The sequence below is a fragment of the Phodopus roborovskii genome, unplaced genomic scaffold (genome assembly GCF_943737965.1).
Source record: "Phodopus roborovskii unplaced genomic scaffold, PHOROB, whole genome shotgun sequence".
NCBI lineage: Eukaryota > Metazoa > Chordata > Mammalia > Rodentia > Cricetidae > Phodopus > Phodopus roborovskii.
Genome location: NW_026125278.1, coordinates 8,217,074 through 8,244,627, shown reverse-complemented (window position 1 = coordinate 8,244,627; position 27,554 = coordinate 8,217,074). Strand labels below are relative to the sequence as shown.

General features: G+C 38.3%; 1 protein-coding gene across 41 annotated transcripts in view; it reads left to right on the top strand.

The window, feature by feature from the left end:
• The window catches only part of Adgrl2 (adhesion G protein-coupled receptor L2), a 170,181-nt gene that overhangs the window by 35,240 nt on the left and 107,387 nt on the right, over nucleotides 1-27,554 (top strand). The window lies entirely within an intron of this gene.

Below are 27,554 nucleotides of genomic sequence, written 5' to 3'. Positions count from 1 at the left end.
TTTTAGAAATGCTGGCATATGCAATGGATTCTTTTAGTCTCAATATAATAAAGCATTGGATTTATGAAATTGGTTTTATTGGTTCTTTTCAATGCTCCCGCTTTAACACAGTAATAAAATGATAGGAAAAAGTTACTTTATGAACTGTGGGGAAGCTGTTGTCCATTGTTGTTGTGAAGAACTTTAACAAACCAAGCGTTTTTGTTTTGTCAAAAGGAGTTTGCTTATATTACTTGTTGTGTTTCGTTTTCTGCCCGCTCTCCCTGTTTCCTACATTTGATATTATGAACACAAGTTAATAATGTAATTTAAATGATTAACACATTCAGGAATATTTGAATTTTTGCAACATTATGTATTCACTTCAAAGTTACACACAGGCTAGTATTTAAATCAAAGATGACATAGTTATTTGCTTTAGGACTGAAGATAGGAAATCTAAAAGTGTAATATGTCAAATAACTAGTATTATAATGATAAACAGGCGGAAACTGAGTTTAATAATATGAATCTCAGGCTTGGATTGCTGTGAAAATCATATGTATGGTCTATAATTTTGCATCTTTTTTTTTTTTTTTTTTTTTTTGAGAAACACTGTCTGAATTCCTGCTGTTATATTTGAGTGTTTTTATACATTGCAAAGATTCCAGGTGTGGACCAATGGCTCATTAGTCCAATAATGAAAAATTTTCCAATCAACATAGAGACGACTTTGCCAGCACGGAAACATTGCTCCATGGGGGGTGGGGCAGCACACAGAGGCTTTTTCATGAGGTGCCACCGTTTTATTTCGAGTGTCACCTCTCAGGTCAGGATTCATATCCGCTCTTAAAAGAAATTTCATTTTTGCCTCATCAGGCCAGGGACATGTTGCTTTTGAAAGAATCCCCTCCTACTGGCAAAAACAGAGCTAGGGAGGGACTCACACTGCTGGCTTTAAGAGGAGCCACAGTGAGCACAGGGCACATGAGGTTGTCTTGGAAGAGTTGCGCATGACATGGCCCACCTTTATGACCAGAAGCCAGATAATGACCCATGAACACCTGTTGAGAAACCAATCAAAGTTAGGTGCAAATGACATGGGACAGGAGACAAAAATTAAAATCTCAGCCATTAAGCTGTTGCTTATGTGACTTTATCTTCCTTCCTTCCTTCCTTCCTTCCTTCCTTCCTTCCTTCCTTCCTTCCTTCCCTTCCCTTCCCTCCCTGTCTCCCTCCTTCATTCCTTCCCTTCCTTTCTCTCTTCTTTCTTTCCTCCCTTTCTTTCTTTCTTTTAACCCAGTTCACCTTTTTTCAATTAAACGTGTATCTGTGTGTGTGTGTGTGTGTGTGTGTGTGTGTGTGTGTGTGTGTGTGTACTTGTGCTGGGTCATGTGGTCTTTCAGGTGTGTGGAGGCCAAAAGATGATGTAGGTGATCATGCTTTGTCATACACCGAGTACTCATTCCCTAGATACAAGGTGTCTCGATCAACTTGGAGCTGGCTGGTGTCGTTAAGATTCAGTCATCCATCTGTCTCTGTCCCACAATGCCACAACTAGGTTTTTATGTGGATTCCGGGATTTGAACTCATGTCTTCAAAAGCTACAACAAATGTTCTTACAAGGGATCTGGAGCCATCTGCCCATTGTTGCCTTTGCAGAGATGAGGAAGAGAGATGAATGTATCAATGGTTGTACCATTTCTAAAGTCCTCACAACACTCAGAGGAGGCTTCCTAGTGGGTTTCTCCTTCTGTGCTCTTTATTGAGCATTAAACCAGATGAAAGATGCACACAGTAGGCCTCTCATTCACGGACTTGTGATCCTTTGCTGGGGAGGGAGCCTCAATAACCCGTTAGGGTTCTGTGGGTCATTGCATTGCTACCCTCCAGGTTCACCACAGACAAAAACTCGCCTCCCAGGCTCACCCAGGATTGGATTCATTCCAGTATTTCACCTAGTTTTGCCAGTCCTACTTCACCCTTTCAGAAGAATCCAGAAATAAGAGTCTTCATAGCACTAAAGATTTAAAAAAAAAAAAAAAAAGGCAAAACCTGCAACCAACCTGGTGCATCACAGAAGCTCAAGGGCCGTCTCTCCATGCTTCAGGCCTTTTTCCTTGGGATGAGTACTGAGAAGTATGGAGGCTTAACATGGTTTTGAATTTGTTCTGTGACAGTATCCATGAAAGGTGTACCTCCAAATTTGTGAGGTATTTATTCAGAGGTTAGACAGATCTCATCACTATGACATATTTCCTGTGCAAAATCTATCAGTTTTGGGGTGTGTGTGTGTGTGTGTGTGTGTGTGTGTGTGTGTGTGTGTATTGTGCTGAGCTAGCGCCCAGGGCATTTGCTTGCATGCTGGTTATGGCTGCAGAACTGTCACTGAACTGCGCCCTCTTCTTCCTTTGCTTACCAAAAAGCAAGTTCAATCCTCATTGAAATGTTTTAAGATGATAAAACTAGTTATATGAACATTTAGTTTGCTTGTATTGTTTGTCCATCAATTTGCCATGTGATTTCCCCCCTCAGAATATTGCAATGTTCTGTTCTTGAGTCTCCTATGAAATATTGAAGACTGTGTAGTGTCTCTGTATAAACAGTGATAGTATGAAGATCATACCTTGACATATTTTGAAAAATTTCCACATAATTGTTTTATGTTTCTATAGCATTAACCTTGCCTTGCACAAGTCAGTTCTGTTGAGAACCTGGTGTGCTTTGATTATTTTGCTCAAGTTTTATAAGCATAGTAACCCACTGTGGAATCATGTATCAGTAAGTAGGAAAGTAAATTGAATTTTTGTGTCCTAGAGAATTAAATTATGCCATATAATGGAGCCCTGGCATGCATAAGTCAGACACATGAAGGCTCACTCAAGTGACAGGTTACAAATAATAGCAATTGTTCAGAAAAAGCAGTGATAGGAGTTTTACGCTGAATTCTTTATGCAATGAATATATCATTAGACCTTGTAACTCTGAATTCTAGTTCATTAACTCAGAGTACATTGTTGCTTACCCCAATTTCAAAGAACAGCATTGTAATAGGTGCAAATGGCAAGCAAAGACTCACATTTTATAGAAATCAAAAACACACTGGTGGAAATAGCATCAAACCAGTTTGGGAATGTGGGAATGGCACATTTTCTTAAAACTTTTGCACTATTTGCTGTTTTTCTACTAATATTAATATGTAGCTGTAGCTATGGAACAAAGGCGGAGATGTGATTAAATGCAAACTGGAAAAGTTATCTGGTATACAAATATTTCTTTCAGAATGGTCAGTTTGGTGGAGAAAATGATGATTCTCCATTGCTAACCTGAAGGGAGAGTAAAATGGTCCAGATTAGTGAAATACTTTTTTTTTTTTTTTTTTTTTTTTTTTTTGCATTCACATACATTCAACAAATACGCACCCACATAAACTTGCATACACACATGTACACACACATATTATGTTATCATCCCAGGACCAGGGAGCATCCCTGCCCGCTGTTGTCTGGTTTCCTGTAATCAGCTGATCTGTATCCATTGAGGGAAGGTGTGACTCTTCCAAGGCATAATTGTCATCGTGGGGGAGGGGCAGGAGCTTTGAATGATTGTGTGATAAGCAGGTCTTTACACAGGCTAGGTAGTAACGGTCAGTAACTCTTAGCCCCATCCTTGATTATAAGGTTTTGAAAATTACTTTGGAGAAAAAAAAAATGTGATTTTTATTCACTCTGAATTGATTCAGAAAGTGGTAAAACCATTTGCCTTCTTGGGATTTGTGTTTGCATTTTCGGATTATTTATTTATTTTTCTAATCCTGGTGATCAGGCTTTTTGGACACTGGGAAAGGTTTTTTTTTTTTGTGTGTGTGTGTGTGTGTATTTTTTACTAGACCTGTGTTGGCAATGAACTAAGAAAAGAAAAAAATGAAGCATTCTCACTGAATTGCAAAATTAGCAATAGCAGCAAGGGTTAGTGTGGTGTAGTGCTCTCTGGGCTTAGGGCTTGTGTCCTTATAGTTGTACCTTGTTCTTTTTCTCCCTGGGAATGCCTACGGGCCTCCTGAGCTGGCCGACTTACAGAAGCCATATTAGATTTCAGAGCCTGGCAGGATCGCCTACTTTTGTTCATTTCAGTGTGTTTGATTAGTTCATGTCTAGGATGTGAATTTCCAGCAAGGTACACGGGGATTTGGCTGTATGACTCCTATTAAACTTAATGGAAGTCATAACTCCCATTAAATTAATAGGAACTGTGTCTGTGCTCGCTGCATAGCTAATGTAACCTCATTGTTTAAATTCAGAGTTTGGGTAAATTAGCATCCATTCAAAACAAAGCATTTGCTTGTTTTTTTTTTTTTTTTTTTTTGTATTTATATTTTTAGTGCAGACTAATGCTATTTGACTTTAAGAAAACAATCACTTAACTCTGTCTCCTTGTAGGACACCTTAAATATTCTCTATTGTGCCTTGCCAGTGTAATATAATTTGACGATTGCAGCATTTCCATATGTAATGATGTATAATAGGGTTTAAAAATGTAAATTATAAATTGTATATGATAGCATCATATTTGAGAATTATGTATAGTATAGAATTACTTGGTTTCTAGCTGAAGACATATTCTGAATGTGAAACTTGCATAAATTAAAATAATAGGGTATACACACAAGCTTTGAAAATTTTTCTTTGTAGTATACGTAGGTCTTTTTTTTTTTTTTTAAAGATTTACTTTATTTATTTATTTATTTATTTATTTATTTATTTATTTATTTTTTGAGGCAGGGTCTTTCTACATAGCCCGGGTTTTCCTGGAATTCACTTTGTAGAATAAGCTGATTTCCAACTGGGAGATCCTATCTCTGACTCCTGAGTGCTGGGGTTGGAGGTGTGCAACACTATGCCTGGCATATTTATTTTGTTTTTGATTAGGTGTATATTTGTCTGTCTACATGAGGGCACTGTGCATATCAGTGCAGGGGCCACGAGAAGCCCGAATTGTTGGGAGTTACAGGCTGTTGTAAGCCACCCACAAAGGCTGTTGTAGGAGTTGCAGCCATCTTCCTAGTCCAATATAGGTAATTTTATTTACTACTTTTCACTGCTAATGTGTGCTGTTTTATGATAAATTCAAGAGCCGGATTCTAACTTTTTAAAAAAACTTTTAATTCTGAATTCCTATTTAATTCGGACTGTGTAGTCTATCATCTTTTACTTCCCTGGCATGGCAAAAGAAGAATTGTTTAGCTATAGTCTCCTGATTCCCTAATCAGCCTTTTCATGACTGGTGAAAGAGTATCATAAATTAGAGTGTCTCTCACAACAGCTGACCCAAAAAACTCACTGCCACTGTGTTCCCGACTGTGAGATACTTTTCAAGATTTAAATTTTGGATGGGAAAGTCTGTATCAAATATTTATAAACTGATGCTGTCATTTTTTTCTCAAAGTAAAGTACATTTTAGAAGTAATTGATTTTGCATGCAAATTAGGCTTTCGTCACTTTTATTGTTACATTGGCAACAATCAATAATATATTAAAGATAATACAAATTAATTAAAAATAAGGAAATCTTTGAAAGCACTCTGATTTTTCAGGCCGTTAATTCTGGTAATTATTTGCCAATCATTTGTTTCTATTTTCGAGGTGGTACATCATTTTTGTAATCATGTGTTGTGTTTTTTTTTTTTTTTTTTTTAATTTTAAAATCTACCTTATATTTGGGTTTCAATATCAGGGAAATAATAATATGGATTGAACATGACTATTAATGAAAATCTGGTATGCCTTGAAAACCTGACTTTTCTTCCGTATCACTAAGGGAGCGCCTTATGGAAACATATGCTTGAAACCCTGTGGCACTCTTTATTTTTTTCAACCTTCTCTGCGTGACAGAGAATGACATATGACAGCCATGCAGGCTACATGTATTAGACATCAATGTGGATTAGTGAATATCTCCTGACATCTTTCAACCCTGTCTCCGAGCTCCTTTTGTCAACTTGACAGAACTGATTCCAAGAGAATACCTAGTCCCGGCCTTGGGGTCTCGTGGCTAAAATGCAAAGCTGAGCAGGGAACTCCATATCTGCGCCCCAGGAAGCATAAACAACATTTCTAATCTCTTCTTATCGGCCAAGAACTCTCCTGAGTTTGACTTTCATGTTCTGCCATAGTTCTTGCTTCTTAAAAGTATCTCCCCCTTTTACTCCTAGCGTGAATGGAACACATCTTCACGAGGAAAAGTAGAGAACTGAAAGGAATTAAGATAAAGCTGCTCAAGAAAGAAAGAAAGAAAAAAAAAAAAAAAGAAAGAAAAAGATAAAAAGATAAATCTGCTCACACTTGGAGCCATTCATATTATTTTTCTAAGATGCATCTTTTAAATTTTTTTTTCTGCAGTGCACATAGCAGTGTTACAAATAAATGAAACAAAGATACATTCTTCATTTGCATCTCTTATTGTAATAATGGCTTCAAGTGGCTGCTGTTAAATGCATTATATATACATTTAAAAACATTTATTCTCCACCTTCACTTACCAGACAGTTTTTCCTTGTTTTTTTTTTTTTTTTTTCCCCCAGGCATAAAGTAGATAAATGCCTTGATAGGAAATGTTTCTTTGGGGCTGAATTATTTCACGAGGCTGGAATCCTAGAATTCTGACTAGTCTGAGATGTAGGCACATCATTGCTTTTCTAAGAGGGGTCATGTTGACAAGCAGGAGATAAAAGTGTTAATGTTCATATGCTTTATTAGCAGTGATGTAAAATACAACAAAGGCTTTCATTGTGTACTTCTAATTTGGGGACAACTTGCAAGGATAAAACAACATTTTTTGTGTACTTAGTTTGTAACAGTTAAGTTTCAATTTGTGTTTGTGTGTGTGAGAGAGTGTGTGTGTGAGAGTGTGTGTATGTGTGTGAGAGTGTGAATGTGTGTGTATGAGTGTGTGTGTGAGAGTGTGTGTTTGTGTGTGTGTGTGTGAGAGAGTGTGTGTGTGTGTTAGCCACTTGATCATTTTTCTGATGACTCCACTTCATTGATGGTAATGGTCTCTTGTAATTTTTATCTTGAACAATATTTGCTAGTTTGCGTGGTTTCTTGAAGTTCCGATGAAAATTTAAAATAAGATTTTCTAATAGATCACTAATTAAAGGTTAACTAATCTGATTTTTTTTTTTACATTTGGTTTATTTCTCTGCCCCCTTGATTTGTAGCTATGTTGTTTTTGTATTTCTTCCATTTTTATTCTAAAACACCTCAGATCCATGTCTTATATTCCTCACTTTCATTGTCCCATGACTCTTAAATATTTTTAATTGAAATTTATCAGTGCTGGGGATTGAACCCAGGGCTTTATCTGTGTTATGCAAAATTTCTACCCCTGGGCTACAACTTCAGCCCCTAAATTCAGTGGTTAGTTAATTTAAAATGAATCGAATAAATATTAACCCAATTTTCCATGGGGGTAAAGTTAGTATAAAATCAGGATAAGGCCTAATTCTTATGGTAATAGTTGAAAACAAGACAGAAAAGTAAAACAGAAGAGAATTCATCACCGACACAGCAACCTCTTGGATGAAAATATCACCTTTTTGTTTTAAATTCCAATCTTACATCCTTATTTTGAAGAGATTTTCTTTTGCACAGAATCTTACAAATCAAGATTTTGCTTCAAGAAATAGATGGGTAGATTAGATAGTTAAGAGAGGCAGTAGGGAATCAAAGTTGTAACTGTCTGAATTCAATGTTTAAAAATAACTACTTTCTAAAAAATAATAAATAATTAGAATTAAACACAAAAATGAAGCTATGTATCTTAGGAATTGTTTAGTGTTAAGAAGAAGGAAGTTCCTGGAATAAAATAATATTCAGATAATGCAGGTTGTGTAAAGGAGGGCCAAGTAAATTTCCTTTTATTGCATTGCATATTTATAAAGTGCTTCCTGACTGTTCTCTTGTAATCATCTATTTCTCTTTCATCGTCTATTTATTGCCTAATCATGCATTCTCCCACCCGTCTTTGGTTTTTATCCTGTTCTTTGCAGTATGGGTCTAGCATCCCTCATCTAAAAATTCAAACAAATTGCCCTGAAGTCCAAACATTTTAGGGTCAAGGTGCGGGTTTCTTGTTGTTTGCAGTTTTTGCCTTAAAGTCTTGGAAAATGGTCTCAAGTCAGAAAGACTCTGACATTGGGAATAATTCTGGTCTGGAGTGTTTTAGGTAAGAAATAGTGGACCTAAATCAAGATCCGATTCGTGTTGTGTTAACTGAGGCTAGAAATTTCAGGAGGGCATTGGTGATGGCACACAGAGGACTCATTTGGTCTGGAGACCCACTGTTGTTGTTGTTGTTGTTATTCTTGTAAAGTTAGAATGTTGTAAGAGGTGGAAGTGTTAGATGATGCAAACGGGAACCTAGACAGGAAGGAGGCAATGACTTGGAAAGGCAGCTTCTAGATTACTAGTGTAGAATTTTTCACTTCACATGTGGAGATACTAATACCCAGGCAGGCCTGCTCTCTCACCAAGGTCTTTTTGTTGGGGGAGAAATGGAGACACATCATGCTGAACCTTAAAATCAGATCTAGCACAGTGAGTATTGGAAGTTAGTGCATATGGCCTTGAGCCGCTCGAGCATCTAAAGAAAGACCTGGATTCTGACTCAGTATCTGGGATAGGCGTGGATAATGTCTGTCAGCTTCCCTGGTGGCACAGACTTTGGTAGTCTCTGAGAGGAGATGTGTATCCTCGAGTTGTGGTTATTAAAGTGTTCTGAAAATCAGAATTTGCATGATAGTGATTTCAGCCGTTGCAAGTCATTTGTTTTAAAGCTGGAGAACGTGGCTGAAATACAGAAGCAGCATTATGTTCATCTTTATGACCCTTATTAAGGAAGGAACTGAGGGACCTCAGGATGGAGAGAGCCTTGTTATATTTTGTTATGTTTTAATCCCATTTTGTATGCTTGGTGGTGACCTTTTATCTGATGATTTGCTTTGGAAAAAAAAAAAAATTCCCGAACGACCACGCAGCCTGCCCTCTCCTTAATATTTCCCTCTATTCCCTGTTGGTCTGCCCTACTTTTATTTTACCCTACACAGATACATTATTTTAATATCATCTTAATACATTGTTTTATTGTTTAAAGTAACAGTTAACAAGCAGTAACGTGAAATCGTGTTCTTTGTCCTGACTCACTTGGGAAATTTTATTTTGTGTTGTTTTATATTAATTCTTCCAAAGTCAGCACACACCAGTCACTAACAGTGGTCGCTTCACTTCAGTTTTAATTCTGACACTTTATGGCTGGAAGATTGTAGGCCTGGCACTCTGCAGTGTGGGCTGGTCAGGAGAAGTGGCTTAAGCACATTTTGTGTGCTTACGGTCATATAATGATGCGTCTTGATAATATATGTAATCAAAGTTGTTCTGTTCCTTCTCACAGCAGATAGAATGTTCCTCTATGGCAGAGGACATAATCTTTTTGCCTGTCTTTCAAGGACAAAAATAGGTTACTGATAATATTTAATTTTATGAGACTAAAAATTGCAAATTAAATGTCTTCAGTAGTCTCTTGAGTCCTTGAAAGCCAAAATTCAAGTAAACAGCAAATTTGAAATAAAAACAGTTGTATGTAGGCATTTTAGGCATTTTTGTTTTCATTGTTTATAGTGTTAAGACATTTGAGACTTGGAATGACAGCTTGGAGATTAGGTAGAGTCTTTCACTTAACAGATGCAGAAACCAGGACCCAGAAAGAGGTATCCTTTCATTGGGGATTTATTGCTGACTCCAGCTCTGTCTCCATAGAATGTTACATTTGGCTTTAGTTGGTTGTCACTCCAGAATATAATATACTTCAAAATATATCATACACTATTGTTTAACTTAATGGTTATTATCCAAAGAGAATTCATTTCAAGGTTTTCTTTGTTTAATACCATTGCAAATGAAAAGCTATTTTAAGAGCTGGGCAAGGTAGCCACACATCTGTAAGTCCAACATTTGCAAAGCCTGAGGCAAGATGATCACAAGTTCAGACCACTCTGGACCAATTTGAGGCTCACCTAAGCTGTACTGGAAGATTGTGTCTCATACCTTTCCCTCAAACAAAACAAAACAAAGAACCAAAGCTAAATTAAAATTAACTTGTTTTGTATCAAAATAATGCAACTATGTTAACTTCAACTTCTAGAAAAACATCTCCAGAAAGTAGTTTTCTAAGTTATCAGAAATATTGATGAGATGATAGACTGCTGGCATTCTGAAAGCCTGTGGTAGTTATAACTAGTTTTCATTTCGCAGTGATTATCATCATTAGTTAAAGTCAGGAATCCCCTATCCTTTTTCAGGTGTGGGCATTGGGTGTCATTCTTTCTCTTTGTTCTGCTTGCCACAGGAAGCTTCCCTAATCCTAGGCTCCATTTTAGAGTCTCAGCAAATAGTCCACTTTGAATAGTTCTCAGAGGCTCTTCCTTTTGTCCCATTAAAGGCAGTTGATGTATGTTCTGAAACCCTGTCTGTTTACTAGAAAGCTTGCCTCTGAGAGCTGCCACTCTCTTCTTTCAACAGTGCTGTTAATTGATGGTGAAGATTGGGTGGAAAATGTTTAGTGACTAAAACTTGCTGGGGGTAGGTATGACCCCAGTTTGCAAGATGGCAAATGTTTGCCTCTTGGTCTCATCCCTGTTTGAAATAAAATGCTAAATGCAAACCTGAAGAACGAAAGACACTTAGTTGCATTTAGAAATGTTAAGCAAAGGTAAAAATGGGAACCATTTAAATAACAGCATTTGATGACTGTTTGAATTCACTTTGTGTTTGGCTTAATTTCTGGCCCTGATTATTGCTAACATTTGTGAGTAGATTTAGTTTAGTGATTTCAAGTGATTTTGTTCAACTGATAAGGCAAGTAAAAAGTATGACACTATAAAATTTAAAACCCTCTGACAAGATGTGAACAGATATTTCTAGTCATTTCTGTTCAAAAGAATTAAAATAACTTTGAATTAAAATAATACCCTCATCATTGGAAGGCTGATTTCATCAAAACCTAGTGTATACATGTGTCTTCTGGTCACATATTTTAATAATGTAGCAAGACTCTCAAGAGAAGACAAACTTACATTTTTCACAGTGGATACAATGTACACTTGCTTTTACTTTTAAGTCCTTGGCTACAGTTTTAAAGACATTTATAGAAGAGAAGTCCTTGTATGTAACTTGAGTGCCTGGCTTCTTTTAACTTGTATTTTGGAATGCATTTCAGTTGAGCACAGATTAGAGATCATTTACAGAGCTGCCATGCTGCAGCAATTTAGGGACACACCCAGTGGCTGACATTGTGCCACAGCCATTAGACTGGCTTGGGTTCTCACACCCCTTCCCCACACCCGTACTTTAGAAACCTTCACCAGGTCCAAAGCTACACTGTGGCATGGCTACTGGTAGATGTTAGTTTGGTGCTAACTGATGTGTGTGTTGTAGCACAAAATAACAAATACCTGCCAGCACCAGGAGATGGTTTTGAGCATTCAATAGGGCCAGTTAGAATTCTCTCCATGCTAGCCAACAAAGGTTGGAGCTAGCATCTCTGTTCTTGTGTTCTCAATATTCAGGTAACTCCTCACCACCCTCCCCACACTTTGAGGTTTTGAGTATCTGCTGTGTGTTAGCATCATCGGTTCTATGACCAGGTGGTATTTTCTATCTGGTGTAGTGGCCTATGCTTATGATCTTACTGACTGCGAGGTAGAGTCAGGATGACTGGCAATTAGAAGCTAGCCTGGGCTGCTTGAGATCCTGTCCCAAACAAAACACAAAAACAAACCACACCACACACAAGATAATGTGCTCTTAAAAACAGTGCTACTTATTTTTACGTGCTAAATTTTGGTAGGGGTTACTTTGGAAACTGGTTTCTTTTGGAAGCTTAAAAAAAGATTACAAACACATCCTCAGAATTCATACAGTAACACAGTGGAGTGTAGTAAACCATTGCCCAGGAATGGCTAATGGACATGGGAACTTACTGGTAGAAGTGACAGCATGCCTTTATTGGACGGAGTGATTTACAGGCATCTTTCCCCATTAAGGCTCTGTTTTTATAAACTCTTTCGCTTCCTTTTACCTGTTTCAGTGAATTCTGTGTGGCTGGTGACAATCTTTTATTCATGTTTTTATTTGTGGTAGCGCTAAGATTCATGCACTCATATGTTTTAGTTGATTGGGAAACACACCCAAGAAGGTTTACTACCCAAGTAAGATTTTAGATGTTTTTCATTCACAGTGCTGGAGTTTCAGTAGTGAGCACCTACAAGCTGTATGTTGAGTGCGTGGGCATTGAAAGCACAAATATGAGGCCAGAGGATTGTGTAGCTGGCAGAGTCACAGGTTTCACACCTGAGTATTTGTGTATTAAAAAGTTAGTTGTAAAACTCTCTCGTTACTCCTAGCCCAGTGCTTCCATTTCTCTAGTGCTTTTAATTATCTAGTGATAGTAACGTCCTTGAAACCGAGTCAGCTGACATTGGCTTCTTCTCTCTGAACAGGGAACTTCCTTCTTAGAAGTCTGGTAGCTGAACTCAGCTACCATTTGTGATAATGCTTTGGAAATAACTTTAGTGACATCGGTTTAGACATAGTAACCAATGATTGCCTCTAGTTCTTTGAAATTTCTCATGATCTGGTCCTGTGATTTGTTCCTTTTAGGAAGTAGGTATTTTTTTTTTTTTTTTTGTCATTTTAAGAAGCAATAACATGTTGTTGTGATATTTTATACAGACTTATACAGCCTATCTGAAAATATCTAGCTTTAAAATTAGTGTCTTCTTAGTGACCTTGCTGTTAGTAGCACTTACTTGTAGTTTGTGATAATAAAATAGGTTTTGCTGGGAGAATTTTTACAACATGCTATTTTAACATATTAAATTTCAATACATGTTGTGTGGGGCCTATGTTGTTGACAGAATTTCTTATTCTCCTTTAGTCAGCATTAATAAATGGATATCTGGTTTACACTGCTGTCTGTGACTTTTTCTGTTTGATTTAAAAAAGGAAATCACAGACTCTGGGGAGGTAAATATATAGTACATACTGGATATATTTTATGTTCAGTACCTCGAAGAGGAAGCATTTGACTTAGAATGTGGGGGTCAAAGGCTCTGTTTTCTACACAACTGCTAAGAATTCTGGCCTCTAATAACTTACAGGTTTGCTTAAAAGGCAAATTTTCTGCTTTTCTTTTCTTTATTTGCTCCCTCCCTCCCTCCCTCCCTCCCTCCCTCCCTCCCTCCCTCCCTCCCTCCCTCCCTCCCTCCCTCCCTTACTTTGTTGGTTTTTCGAGACAGGGTTTCTCTGTATAACACTCCTGGCTGTCCTGGAACTGGCTTTGTAGATTCAGCAGGCATTAAAGTCACAGAGATCCACCTGCCTCTGCCTCCCGAGTGCTGCGATTAAAGGAATTTTCCACCACCGCCCTGTTAGGACAAGTTTTCAAGGAAGCATTGAACATGGATTCTGCTCTCATGGCTGTTGGCTTGTTACTATCTTCAACCTTGCAACTCTGTTTCTCTCAGATTAAAAAACGTCATTGTATCACACCTTAATCTTCAATGGCACTTACTTATTTATGTCTGAAAGTCATTCTTCCCAAAAATAAAAGTTTGCTACCATTGAAAGCAGCTAAAGAATAAATTGTTTTTTTTCATAAGACAAATATAAGTGGGTTTTTATGCCATTCTTAGAACAAATGGATAATCATCTTTGGTAATTACCTGGGAGAAGGGTATAGCAATTTTTGGGAGAATGGTATGTATGTGGAAATAAATATTAATGTTTTGTAAATACAGCAGATTAGTTTGTCATTTAAGTGTAAGAAGAATGTGAAAGTTTCCCGGGATTTATAGTTGCCTGAACAAATCTCTAACTTAATTATGTGTTTATAATATTCCTTAAGAGTATGATGATATAGAGTCAGGAGGGTCAGGGAGTTGTGTACCACTGATGACCACATCAGGCTCAAATTAGTGGTCACGCAGATGCCCTCTGTGTCATAAAACCAGCCCACCAGTTGTCGATCTAAAAAAGGGACCATTAAGGAGAAGAGGGATAGGCATGGAATGGAACGAAGAGAGGGTGTGGGGAGAGTTACCAGAATGTATTGCATGCGTATGTAAAACTGTCCAAAAACAGACGTAATAAAAAAGTAAAATGAACCTCCCTCCATATCTTTCAGATTTTTCTCTTTTATTCAGCATTTGCAGAGGCACGCCTCATTTACCATTATGTCTGTTCATGTCTTCCTCTCTCATTTCTTATTTGTGCACTGCCTCTGTCAACTTAGAAAATATATTGGCACATTCTCCATTTACTATCAATATAAACTTTCATGTGTGAGAACTATTGTACTATATACCTACAGATATTTTTAAGGAAAGTAATTGAATAATATTTACCTTTGCTTAAGAAAAAATGTTGTGTTTATATGAAAAACACTGACACATTAACTCTAACATGTAAAAATCAGTTGTGTCTCCCCCCTCCCCCCCCCAGGCATTGTAGAAGTAAAGAGCTGTCAGTCCATTCACAAGTTAGGAAGGCAAATGCAGCTGCTCAAGAAGAGTGGATCTAGCTAGTGCATAAAATTCCTGTCAGCATTTCGACACTGCATTCTTTTGGGGTATCTGTTATCACTGAATAGAAAACTGTTTCAAATTGACAGGCAGACAGAACGCCGTGCTGAATGTGTAAATTGGAATCATCACTTCTACCAGTTCCCTTCACCAGGTGCCGGCTTGGAGCTTGGTTCCGCACAAGTGTTGAGAGAGTGCCAGGAATATATTTTTTGGTCCCCGCCCCCCCCCCCCCCCCGCCCCAATTATCCCTCTTCTTTTCCGGTGTCTACTTCTTTTCCTAAACAGCTTGCCCAGGTGTTTTTAGGAATGTCTTGCAGGATAGTGCAGGGGCACAGGTGTTCCTGTGGCAGAGACTGGGAGGAACAGATCCATCTGTGTGAGGATTGTGGTTTTCAAGGGTTTTACCCCCTAACGTGCAGGGAGAACACAGTGTTTTGTTGGCCTTGGGATGCCATGGAGAGTGAAAGGGATTGGAGTCTAAAGAAAACCAGACTGCTTAATTAGGCTTTATGTAAAAATACTTTGACTTACAAGCTATTTGGATAACTAGTGAAAATTTCAAGGATTGCAAAACCATGAAAGCAACTCAAGTGTTACTGAAGGAATATTGAAGACAAATCTTGCTTCTTCTTGATTTTTTTTTTTTGTTTTTTGATCTTACTGAAAAAATATACTGCATTGTGTAATTGTTTTGAGGTTTTTACTGTCATTTTCTGATTTTTTTTTTGATGGTTTGTTTTTTTGCATGATATGGCACTATGGTATTTGGAGGTAGATTTTAAAATTTTTATTCTGTTTGAATTTATAACACAGTCGATAGCTCAACTATTCAAATGAATTTATGCTTGAAGCACTTGTAGCAGTGTTTCTATTCTTGAAATTAAACAACTTGGCCCACAGAAAGATCCTTTAATTAGTTTGGTTAATTGTGCTTTCCTGACTAATGTAAATATTTCTTTCTAGAGGAGTTTATGTTCTATCTTTTGCTTATCCCATGGGCAGTGAATTTTCTTGATATGCTTCCCATTAAAGATTTTATTTTTGCTTTCCTTTTTCTAATCTTTGTATTATGGGAATGCAATGAAGTGCTAAGTGTTCAGAATATGAGCATTGCATGCAGCTTCTTGTAACTCCTCTTGGCCTTTGAGAGTTAGTTGTTCAGCCTCTGAAGTGACAACACAATGGTAGATGGAAATTCCCAGCGTTTATCCTGTCCATGCACACTCAGACGCTATTGTCCTTTGTATTGATCGAGTCACTGTGTGCTTTCAGTGACCACTCAGGCAGTGAAATTATGTTTAGGTCCATTTCTCATGGAGACAACAAAGGTTAATTTCAAAAGCAGTAAGATGTGGCGCTAATAAGTCCAATGGGTTATTGTCAACTTAAATATTTATTTAATGTGCCTGAGTGTATGTGAGAGTACACACGCCACATGGGACTCGAAGGAGTTGCTACTTCCCTTTCTCCATGTGGGTTCCAGGAGGGAACTCAAATCTTTAGTCTTGGCAGCAACAAACTATCTGCCAAGCCAGCTGGGACACAATGATTTATTTTTTAAAAAATGTTTTATTTTTATTTATATGTATGTACATGTTTCTGTATAAGTAACTCTGCGATACATGTTTGTGGGTGCCTGGAGAGTCTGGAAGAAGTCGTGGGTTCCTGGAAGAAAACTAATAGTCTCAGAGTAGTCAGCAAGCATCCTTAACTACTGAGCAATCTCTAGTCCGATACTCATGTTTTAATTCACATTTATCACCTTTGTGAAAATTGTCAAGCTTCATCCTGTGTTTTAATATCATTATAAAATTACAAAATTCCTTGTTAGTGTTGGGCCTGGGAGATGGCCTTGTTTGTAAAGACACTTACTGCCCAGCCTGATGACCTTAGTTAAATCCCTGGAACCCACAATAGATAGGAAAAACACTCCAACAAGTTTTTCTCTGATCTACATTCATGCACACACCTATGTACCCAGGCACACACACAGACACGAACGCACGCATGCACGCACGCACGTGCACACATTCATGCACAGACACACAAAATAAATCTAATACAAAAATTTAAAAACAGAATTGATGTTTGAGAATCAAATATTCAAGCATTTATAAAACAATAAGTATTTGGTTTCTGCCAGGCTATGCTAGACAAGGTTGTAACATTCAGTGCCGTTATTAATAAAGGTTTTAGAGGGAGTTGTTTCCCTGGCACACTCAGCTGAAGATACGGAGCAGAGTGATGTGAATGGATAAGAACTGCTCACCTGGGGGTGGGGGGAGGAGATTGAGAAAGGCATTCTAGAGGGGGCCGGCAAGATGTGGATTGTGTGTGGGTCATCGTGTGTTCGAGGTAGGGAGTGACAGGGAAGCATGTGACGACATTGCAGCTAGGTCACAAAGGGCGTTGCACATCATCTGGAAGGAAGAATTACGGTTTCATCGTGGAGGTGATTGATAGACACCTGTAAGCTTCAAAGACGGTTATGGGTGTTTCTTCTGAATGTATCTTCTTTTGAGGTGGGTGGTTCATTATTTAAAGCAGAAAGAATATTGTACAGTGACTTTTTCTTTTTTTTTTTTTTTTTTTTTTTTTTTTTTGGTTTTTACACATCAGCTGACTCTGGCCCTCCTCCCCCAAACCTCATCGCCCCCACTCCCCCAGAAAAGTCAGAATTTGCTTTTGACTATTCTGTCTTCTCAGTTCAAATGATTGTAATTGCTTAAGAAAAAAATTCAGACACCATGGGGGTAAGTAAAACCCACCCGTGAGCTGGGTTTATCCTGTGCTCTGGCCCTGTAACCTTTCTGGCCCTACTTCTTGAGGAAAACAATTGCTGTAGCTTAGGAGAAAAAGAATGAGAGAGGAAAATCACCCTGATGCTGGATAAAAGGGAATGACCTGCTGAGACTTGGGAGTTAGTGGCAATGACTGGTGAGGGAGAGGGTGATTCACTCAAATCTATTGTTGGTTGGGAAGAGAGACCCTGGAGCGGGGTTGCTTGTGTAAGGTTCTCAAGGTAAAGCTGAAGGTGGCCATGTTTGGCTTGAACACCAAACCTGGAGTAGCAGGTGGACCTCAGAGTCTGTGTAGACACTCAATTATCTGGCTTAGAAATCCCTTTTGTATCTGTTTCCCGTCTCCAGCTAGGCTTTCGTCCCCTGCCCTGCCTCATTGTCTGACTCTAGTTTCATGTCTCTCAGTTTTAACACAGCTTGTAGCATCCTGGGATCTGTCTTAACCACAGAATTGCCTGGTATTTCCCAATGAAAATTCTTGAACTCATAGGCTTTACAGCTCTTTTAGGATAAGGAAGCATCAGGCATACTTTTAGTGGTGAGGATGTTTTCCAAAGAGCCACATATACTGCCAGGGGCATGTGTGTCTAGTCTTTCACGGGTTCTCATGGTCGGGGTGGCTTTGTCCCCTCAGAAACGTCTGTAATTAGAGGGGTTGAATTTGGATAAATGCAGTGCTGGTCACTGTGATGATTTGTATCTGGAACATTGCTGCATGAGTGCCAGCCATCAAGGTGGGTGATGAACTCACCTAATTTAGATGTGTAAGAACAGAAAAAGAGGGCTGAAGGTATACCCCAGGTGGAAGGAAGCCTCATCTAGTATCCAGTGTCGGGTGCAGTCCTCCGTAGTGTACACCTGTAATCCATTTTGGAAATGGTGTCAGGAAAATCAGAAGTTCAAGGCCATACTTGGCTACACAGCATGCTCAAGGCCAAATTGGGCTGCGTGATAGACCCTGATTTGAAAGCAAATTTGGGAAAAAGGGAAAAAGTTTTGATGTTTGTGGAGTCAGTTTAATGAAGTTAATACTATTACAGTATACATTATTACAAGCCTGTCAGACAGTCAATTCCAGAATTAAAAATACTCCCAAAGCTTTATATGCCATAATTCACAACGTGTTTATTGGAAGTCTTACTTTGACTAAGTAATAGATGTGAGTATGTAGAAGTGACAATTTAGCTTTTCACTCTGCTTGGAACTTTCAGGTTTCATCTACAGCAACAGTGACCCCTTATTGAACTCATCAGCATCTTGAGCGGCATGTTTTATATTCACTGTCCCAGGTCATATTCCCAAATGATCTATGCAGTTCAGAGTATTTTGTCAATTTTGTAGCTGAGGAGATGAACCCATAGTTAGGAGACATAGAGTAAATCAATATTGTGTAAATGACTGTAGAGATATATTCATCCCCAGAACTGACACAAGATTCACATTGCTTGTAAATTTGTATAATAAGGACTATTCCCTTTTATATTGTATCTTACTGTCTGTCATCTATCTATCATCTCTATCCTGTGTTCACATGTGCCATAGAGGTCAGATCACAACTAGCAGTAGTGGATTATCTTATTCTGCCCTGTGGGTCCCACGGTTTGAACAGATTGACAGGCTTGGCTGAAAATGTCTTTCCCACCTTGTCAGCCCAGACATAGGTACTTTATTTTCACTTTCGGAGTGTTTCTAGATGCCTGTATGATGGCGATTGACCACCCCGGTTTAAGAACAAGCAAGTGATGGTATAGGTCCTGCTCAGGCTCGGTCATCACAGCCCACACAGTTGTAAAGGTCCATGCATGTATGAACATGGGTCGTGCTCAGGCTAGGTCTGTACAGTCCCAGACAGCATGTTGGGAAATGGAAGAGACAGCGTTCAGCATATGCTTTTGTCTCTGGTGCCAGACGTCTTATTTAACTTTCTTTTTTAATTGCATCGACTAGATATTTTGGCACCACATAGACGCAATGTTAGAAATCCTTTATCAGCTCACAGATGGTTCTCTCTGGTGGCAGCTTTCACATAATACCAGTTTCTTCCTCATGCATTCACCATCTATTGAGGGCTTGTGTGCAGGAAGGCTTTTGTTCCTCACAATACACATACATTTCAAAATTATCCTGTAATTTGAAAAATACCAATTTCTTATTAAATCACTTTAAAAAAAAAATGTACCAGATAAGGGAGACAAGTGTAAAAGCCCATTTGTCGATTAAAAGTGTAGCTCCTGTGCTCGAACAGTGCCACCAGAGATTAGGACAAACCCACTTGTGACAGCTTCATCGTAGTACATAAAGATAACAGATATAGCCAATTACGGAATGTTTGTGTTTGTTTACTCAGCAATTAATCGTGCTGTCAACTACAAGATCATTGTTGTGTTCTTATACCGGTCCTAGAAAATGCACAGGGATGCTTTTCTTATCTCATATAGGAAACTAAAGTTAGTGGTTAACAGACAGGCCTATAAAAAATGAGGACATACAAAGATAAAAATGATTACAACATGGTCAGTGTCAGTGGTACTGGGAAAAAGCAGTGGTAACCTCCTGCTCACTCCATCTCTAGAATGGACGTCAAGTCTTAGACACTAATATTCATTATTTTACTCCTCGGTAAGTTACACGCTGGCTTTTAGTGGGGCTCAGTGTGGAAATTCTGTGCATGGCATATAAGAAGGGGACATGGCAGATATGGTGGCACTTGGGACATAAATTCGTTACTAAGCCTTGGTTTGATTTACTGATAAGGGCATCCATTATTTCATTTAGCAAGGTCTGTATTCATTGAAGTCTTAGTGGAAGGAGTTGTAGTGGTTGGCATGATAAACTGAAAATACAGGAAGTGGACATTTACTTTCTGTGTTTTCTACATAAACAGCTTCTTTGGGAAAAAATGAAAGTGTTCCAGAAATGCATAATCTGCTCCTGTATCTAGCCGGTCTTTGCTCTCTGTCCAACTAGGGTTGCATCTTTGTAGACTTAGCTCGCACAGCAGAGCAGGCCAGTGTCTTATGTTTATGTAGTGCTCTTATTTCATCTCTTTTCAGTTGTTTTTCTCTTCTTCATTCTTTTCTCTCTTTTTCTTCTTACTGTGTGTGTGTGTGTGTGTGACTTTTTTTTTTTTTTTTTAGACAGTCCCTCTGTGGAGCTCTCTATGTAGATCAGGATGGGCTCAAGCTCACACACAGAGATATGACTTCCTCTGCCTCCTCAGTGCTGTGATTTAATGCATACCGCACCACGGCTGGCCTAGTGTTTTTATTTCTTTAATTCTGTAAAGTAAGGGTTTATGTCAGAGACAATGAAACTGTGGCAGGCACTCTTAAAAGAAATGATAGCAAACTAAGGCGGAAACAAAGTCATTTGTGAAATGTAGCATTTGAAACATGTAATTATTATTAATTATTATTATTATTAATTATTTTTCCTTGGTCAAAACTATGGTGTCTGGTTTAGTAAAAGTATGGATTCTTCATCGCTTGGGTTATTTTTAGTCTGCTTTGGAGTTTTAAAATTATACCCTGAGTTTATAATTATATATCATTTGCTATTTATTTTTTGACATGCTGGGAGATATTTGGGGGAATAAATATCCCCCAATAATAATGTATGTCTTTTGCAATTAGCTGTCCAGAGCTCAGCATTCATGTCTAAATGTCAGGTTACTGGTGATAATTAGTCAAAGGGGTTAAGAAGATGCCACAATGAAAGACAACAAACAAGCAAATTCATGTAGAAAGGTTGTATTCAACTGATGTGGCTGGAGAGTCCAATGGAAAAAAAGGTAGTCACCAAGTCAATGATAACGTTAATACTTTGGGTATCATCTTCTTTAAAAACATTTGCCATGATTGCAGTTAAATTTTTTTCCTCTCAAATTAACTTCTTAAATTAGCATGGCATATGATGGATTTCATTGTGGTAGTTTCACACATGTCATCACCTCATTTTTTGAATTTTCATCCCTTACCTCAGTTTGCATAGAGAAGAGTCAGTGTGTCAACACTATTATTTTTAATCTTCGTTTTTGCAGTGTTTAGTCAATCTATCTACACAAATACAACTCTTAAAATTCTAATACAACTCTTCATGTGGTTTAAGTGAGCCAGCTTGTTTATCTCCTTCAGAATTTAATATATTTAATTTTAAATATAATATTATTTTAAGAACTTTGTTGACTTGTAAGCAAAATCCAGAGACTATAAGAGCCTAAAAAGAAAACAGGAAAATACTTGAATTTTTGGTTCTAGAAAATTATATTTCTTGTGACATTTCAAATAGTCACTGTTCCCCCATGGAAAAAAATTCCATGGTTGATTTTCTGTATTTTAAAGACCAATGTGACACTAAGATTCTAAAGCTGTCTCAAATTTTCATACTCCCATGATATGTCAGATTATTGTTTCTGTAGTAACAGGACAGAGGAGGTGTTTTGGGGAAACAGAGTATCTGTAAATACTTGCTTTAAGTTGAGCATCATTAGTTAACCTGGTTTAAATTCTCTGATCTAAAACATTAAGAAATTAGATTGGAAAGGAGCCAGTTCACATGTCACCTCTAAACAGAGATAGCAAATCTGGAATGGCGGACTCTCCTTTAAAATCCAAGTGTGTCAGCATGCTTCTTATCCACCACAATTTTCCTTTTTCTCAGACACAAACAAGTTCATTCTGGTTCACTAAGCATGCTGTTGTCTTCCAATTGTCTGTCTTTGTCTTGTTTTGTTAATTCTCATTATACAGCTTCGTTATTACTAGGATATGTGCACATTTTACTGCCATTTTAATTGGATGATTAACTATCAGATTGTTTTATCACACAGCTAGTTATGAAAATGAGTTAATGATTTGGGTATTAAATCAATTTAAGGAACTCACCTACACTTGAAAAGAAATGTCAGAATGTCTTGGTAGGTTCTAGGTTAAAGGTAGAGCTTGGTGATAAAGGCAGAAAAAATTATGTTTTATTGATCCTGTCAGTACTACTTGCAAAAAGCCCTTTAAGATTGGATGGACATGGGAAGTGCTTGGTTTAGACCAGAAGCACTTTCCATCACCAAGTGAGTTGTCTCAGAAAATTTCAGCTTGGTGGTTCTGCCCAAACATGAGTCTGTTGATCCTCTTCAGGCCACCGAATATGACGAACAAGAATTGATTTTAAAATATGTTTATCTTGTTATTTTATTTCACTTGCAAAAGGTAAGATCGCCCAAATTGGAAGCTTAAGGGGAAACACTGGATTACGACGTGAAGTTATCAGGATATTATAGCTATTAAGGAGTTAATTAAAGCAGGCTAGGATATACAAGACAGTAAAGAAAATGTTTGAGAACATGTGTGCCAGGCCATCCCAAAACATTGAGCATACTAGGTAGCCACTGTACCACTGACCTGTGTCTGCAAACCAAGAAACAGGTGTTAGAGTGGTTTCTGAGCATTGTGTCACCCACCGCACTAGAGGGCAGAGAAAGTAGTGTATTGTGTGATTACACTTCTCTCCCAGGTGACAGTGTGTACAGCTGTGTGAAGCCAAGAGGCACTCCATTTTGTGAACAGTCATCTCTCCTGCAACATTAGTGATGGATTTGTGATTAGTAACTGTAGCTAGCTGATGCAAGAACATGAACTAGACCTTAGGTTCTATGGTTCCTAAACTGTTGATCTTGGACCTTACAAACTGACTAACTTTAAGCCTTATTGCGTATGAATTAGTGCTCATGTGGTCTTTCAAGCATCGGAGACACCCAAGTCATGGTAACTAAACAGTGGATGGAACTGGAGGATTGCTTGTTTGTACCATATGCAAACCTGTGTATCTCCCAGGTAGTGCTTAAGAACTTGCAGGTTACCTGCCTGCCTGCCGGCTTATCTTTCTGTCTGTCTGTCCGTCCATCACAGGAAGCTTTCACTATGGCTCTCTCAGGCCAGCTTCAAACACTTGATTTTCCTGCCTTGACCTCCCAAGTGCCCCAGTTGCAGATTTTTGCTACTGTCCAACTAGCAGTCTTATGGGATGCATGTAGAAAGTATCCTTGGAAATTTGGAGAAAGTTCTTCGTGAGCCCAGATTGTTCACTGGAGGAGTGGCAAGCTTGAAACCCAAAGGGTACTCACTGACTTCCCGCTGGGAGGATCCTTAAGCTGCTACAAGTGGATTGTGCTGGCTCTGGCCGCTCAAGCAGATGTGTGGGAAACCTCAGTCTCTTGTCGTTGTTTAAGTTTGATTTAGTATAAATTGAAATTTAATTGTTTATATTGGGGCAATTAAAACCAAGGAACGAGGTATCATAAAGTGAGAGCCTGCTGCAGAATAGACGAGCATGTTTTCCCATACAAAAAGGACTGTAGTTGAGTTGTATATATTTAGTGTTAGGAACAAAAAAATAATGGAGTTGTCTGAACAGATTAGAAGTCAATACATTTGACCCAGATGTATTGAATTATGTGTCACAAGTATTAAATCACCCCTCAGTCTCTTGCAGTTCTTCAGAACCAAGATTAAATTACTCTGAAGAGAGTAGATATTTTATTTTTTTCAGCCATCTTAAATGTTGAGGGGGCTAGCATTAAAGATTACAGTTTACTGACACAAGTGGCATCTACTTTGTAAGTAGAACTAGAAATGTCAGAATTCAAATTTTTATTCCTGTACATCAGCCTGAGACCTAAGCAAAGTATGTTTGGTATTCGACAGTTCAAGTTTTTGAGTTTTTATCATGTACTGTTTACTTAGCATCTTTAGCAGATAATAATGCCATGGAAGCAGTTATCAATATCCCTAAGTATTAATTGTTATATGTGTCTCATGGATTTGATTCTATCTTAACTATAAATGAGGTGTTGGTGCAAGCCATTGGGCCCGCGCATATGGAGAATTAGATGGGGGTGGGTGGAATAAAGACCACATGAGGTTTCTAATTGCACCATGTCTCTGGGCAAATGCATATAGACTCAGTGAGGTTTGCTTTCCATCTAAAAATATCCAGTGTTTACTCCTGCAGCATTGAGGTAGTTCATTACACAAGCCTCTTTTGTTCTCTCTCAAATGATCACACCTGCCTTGTGTGCCAGAGAATGAACTGACAAATAGGTGGTGTTAATGGAAATCTTTTTTTGGGGGGTGGATATAATTCTGTGACTATTTGGTTCTTCTGTTCAGTGCGATTGGTGCCTTCATTTACATCTTTTTATCATGGAAATTTCAACCACTGATATTTCCAATGAAGTAGGAAAATGGGATTTCCTCATTTTCTTCTGTTTGATTGTCTTGGATGAGTCATGTCCCCAGTGTCCTGGTCTGAAGACAGCAAATCTTCCCTATGTGTTAACTTTGTATCCCCTCCTTTCTCTCTGCCATTTGAACAATCAGGCCTTCTTCCAAAAGAGACAGCAAGTTAGCTCAAGGGCTCTGGCCTTCCAACTTTGCTTTGGTATCTCTGAAGCTGTTACCGTATTTTGTTTTCCTGAAAGTCCCTGTATTTTAACTGTTCATTGTTAGCTTTGACACTAGCCCAAATTTTCAGTATTGTAAGTTAATGAGTGAGGCATGTTTGAAACCATGTTCTCAGATTTTTAATGATCTGGTAACAAACATGAGTAAGTTTTGGAAAAGTACTGACATGATACAAGTTTTAGAATTCATTATTATGTAATAGAAACTTACAGACACTGAAACTGGAAGCATTTAAAAAAGCATTTTTGTTTTTTGTTCCTTTGTCTCTAATGTTTGGCCTTTTCTCTGGGGGCATGGAATGCTCACACATGCTCCACTTTCAAGGATATTTATTTATTTATTAATTTATCTATTTATTTGTTGTTTCTGCTGTAGAGAATGGCTTCCCTGGCTAAATAGCTCTGGTTAGCTGCCCACTCTAGAAATGAAACCAGTCCCTGGGCTTCATTAAAATTTCTGTTTTCTGAAATGGGAGATTAGAATACTACTCATTCTGAGCCAATAATGTGTCTTCCTGAGAAACACCTGGGAGCGAAGTGACCTTTGTGGTCAGCTTTGTGCTGCTCCCGAAAGGCATCATACAGGATAGTACCCCAGGGAGACTATCAGTCACCCTCGACCAAGGCAAGGGTGTCTGCTTCAGGCTCTCTTTGAAAACTTAGATCACATTTAAACGTTTATTTGAAATAATTTAATTAAACTATTCAGAACAGATTGTGAAATCTAAAAAGAAAAGCGAGTGGCTCCCTAAAAAAGAGGAAATATATTTTGTACCTATAGCCATAATATAGTGATTCTTTTCTCTCTGTTGCAAATTAAGGGGAAAAAACGTATTAAAATGCAGGAATAAGCAGGCCAAGATCATTTAAACCAATGGTTCTCAAGTTTCCCAGTGCTTCGACCCTTTAACACAATTCCTCATGTTGTGATGACCCCCTACCCCAACATAACTGTGATTTTGCTACTGTTATGAATCACAGTGTAAATGGTTTTTGGAGATGGGTTTGCCAAAGGGACCTTGCCCCACAGGTTGAGAACCCCCAAGACCATTTGTCTAGTACAGTTGAGATTCAGGTCAAAATTCCATCTTCCAAGTGCAGTGACTTCCAAGCCACATCACTGATAAGAAAGCAGCAGAGAAACACTGTCACCCATGTGCTGCACCTGCTTGGGTCTGGCCCCACTCCTTGGCAGGACGCTGCGCTGGGGCATTCTCCTCATCCGGTCCTGGCAATAATTGCTCTCAGTCCCCAGAGAGGCTCCTCAGAGTGGTTATGTCATCAAGCTGAGTCCCTCCTGCAGTGTCTCCACATCCTTCCCCTTCCCTGTCCCTCAGGGGCCCTGTGCTGAGAGGGCCTGTCTCTGACCTTATGCTTAGAATTCTGCTTCGGAGAGTAGTTATGACCCATGTTAGCATAGGGCAACTATGGAAAGTGTTTAGACCTCTTTAACTATGTACAAATAAGTGCCGATTAAAGAGTAACTCAAATGAGAACTAAATGATAAAAGGTGATTAAAGTTTAAGGTTTTTTTTTCTTTCCTTTTTTTTCTCTTTCTTTTTTTTTCTTTTTTCTTTTTCTTTCTTTCTTTCTTCTTTTTTTTTTTGGTAGTCAGGATTTATTTGTGGATCACTTCTACAATCCCAACACTTAAAAAGTCCGAGACAGGAGGCTTTCTATGAATTAATTGCAGATCATCTTGGCCTATAGATTTGAGATGCTATCTTCAAAGCAAAACAAAACAGAAAAGTCCAATGTGTTTTGTAGAACAGGAACTTTTTTTATTCAAACAGTGCTATATATAATATGACAGTTTTACCTAAGGTCTTATGTTTTGAAACATGCAGGTTAATCTTTCATTGTCCAGTTGAGATTGACGTTTATAGCTTGTTAAACTGATTGTGTTTGTCGAAAGCAACAGACTCCTAATTTAAATATATAGGGCTTTGTGTGTTTACATGTTCATCAAATCCATGGCCTTGTCTGTATATCCTAGGGCTCTGTTTATGATTCTCAGCTTAGGGCAAGCTCTAAGCACACATAAGTGGCAAATAAATGCTTTTTTACTAGAATATAAATTGCTTTCTATAGTGACAGTTTGTACAGTTTCTGCATAGGGAATAATTTGAGATCCGCATACAATATAAAACAAAAAAAAGTGGTTACTTTTAAAAACTGAGAAGTAGGAAAACGTCTATTTTCATTCATCTTGTTTGATTTGGGGCAAGAATAATCATTTTTACTGTTCTTTAATAATGACTTATTTCTCCATGTTTTATAATACATATAATACATAATACAAGATCGGAAGTAGCGAGCACATATGATGTCTGCTACACTGGTGGACCAAGAGGCCTTACTAATGCACTCTCTGTGAAGACCAGGCTGTTGTTTAGGGCGCCTGTGAACAAACTGAACATTATCTGTGGGGTATTTGACTTCTTATGCTGTGTGCTCAAGGCCTGTGCCTTGTAGTCTTGGGTGGATCTGGATGAGGGGAAGACTTTAGGGCAAGAGTCAGTGCGTGCCACTGATGCATGAGAGAAAGCATGAGTGAGGTCCATGAGTGAGTTTTCTGTTTCATTCTGTATGTGAGAGTGACTGTTTAGTTAGGGACGAATCTGTGTCCCGTTACCCCTTGTTTATTCTTATCTACTGACCTCAGATTGATCAATTAAGA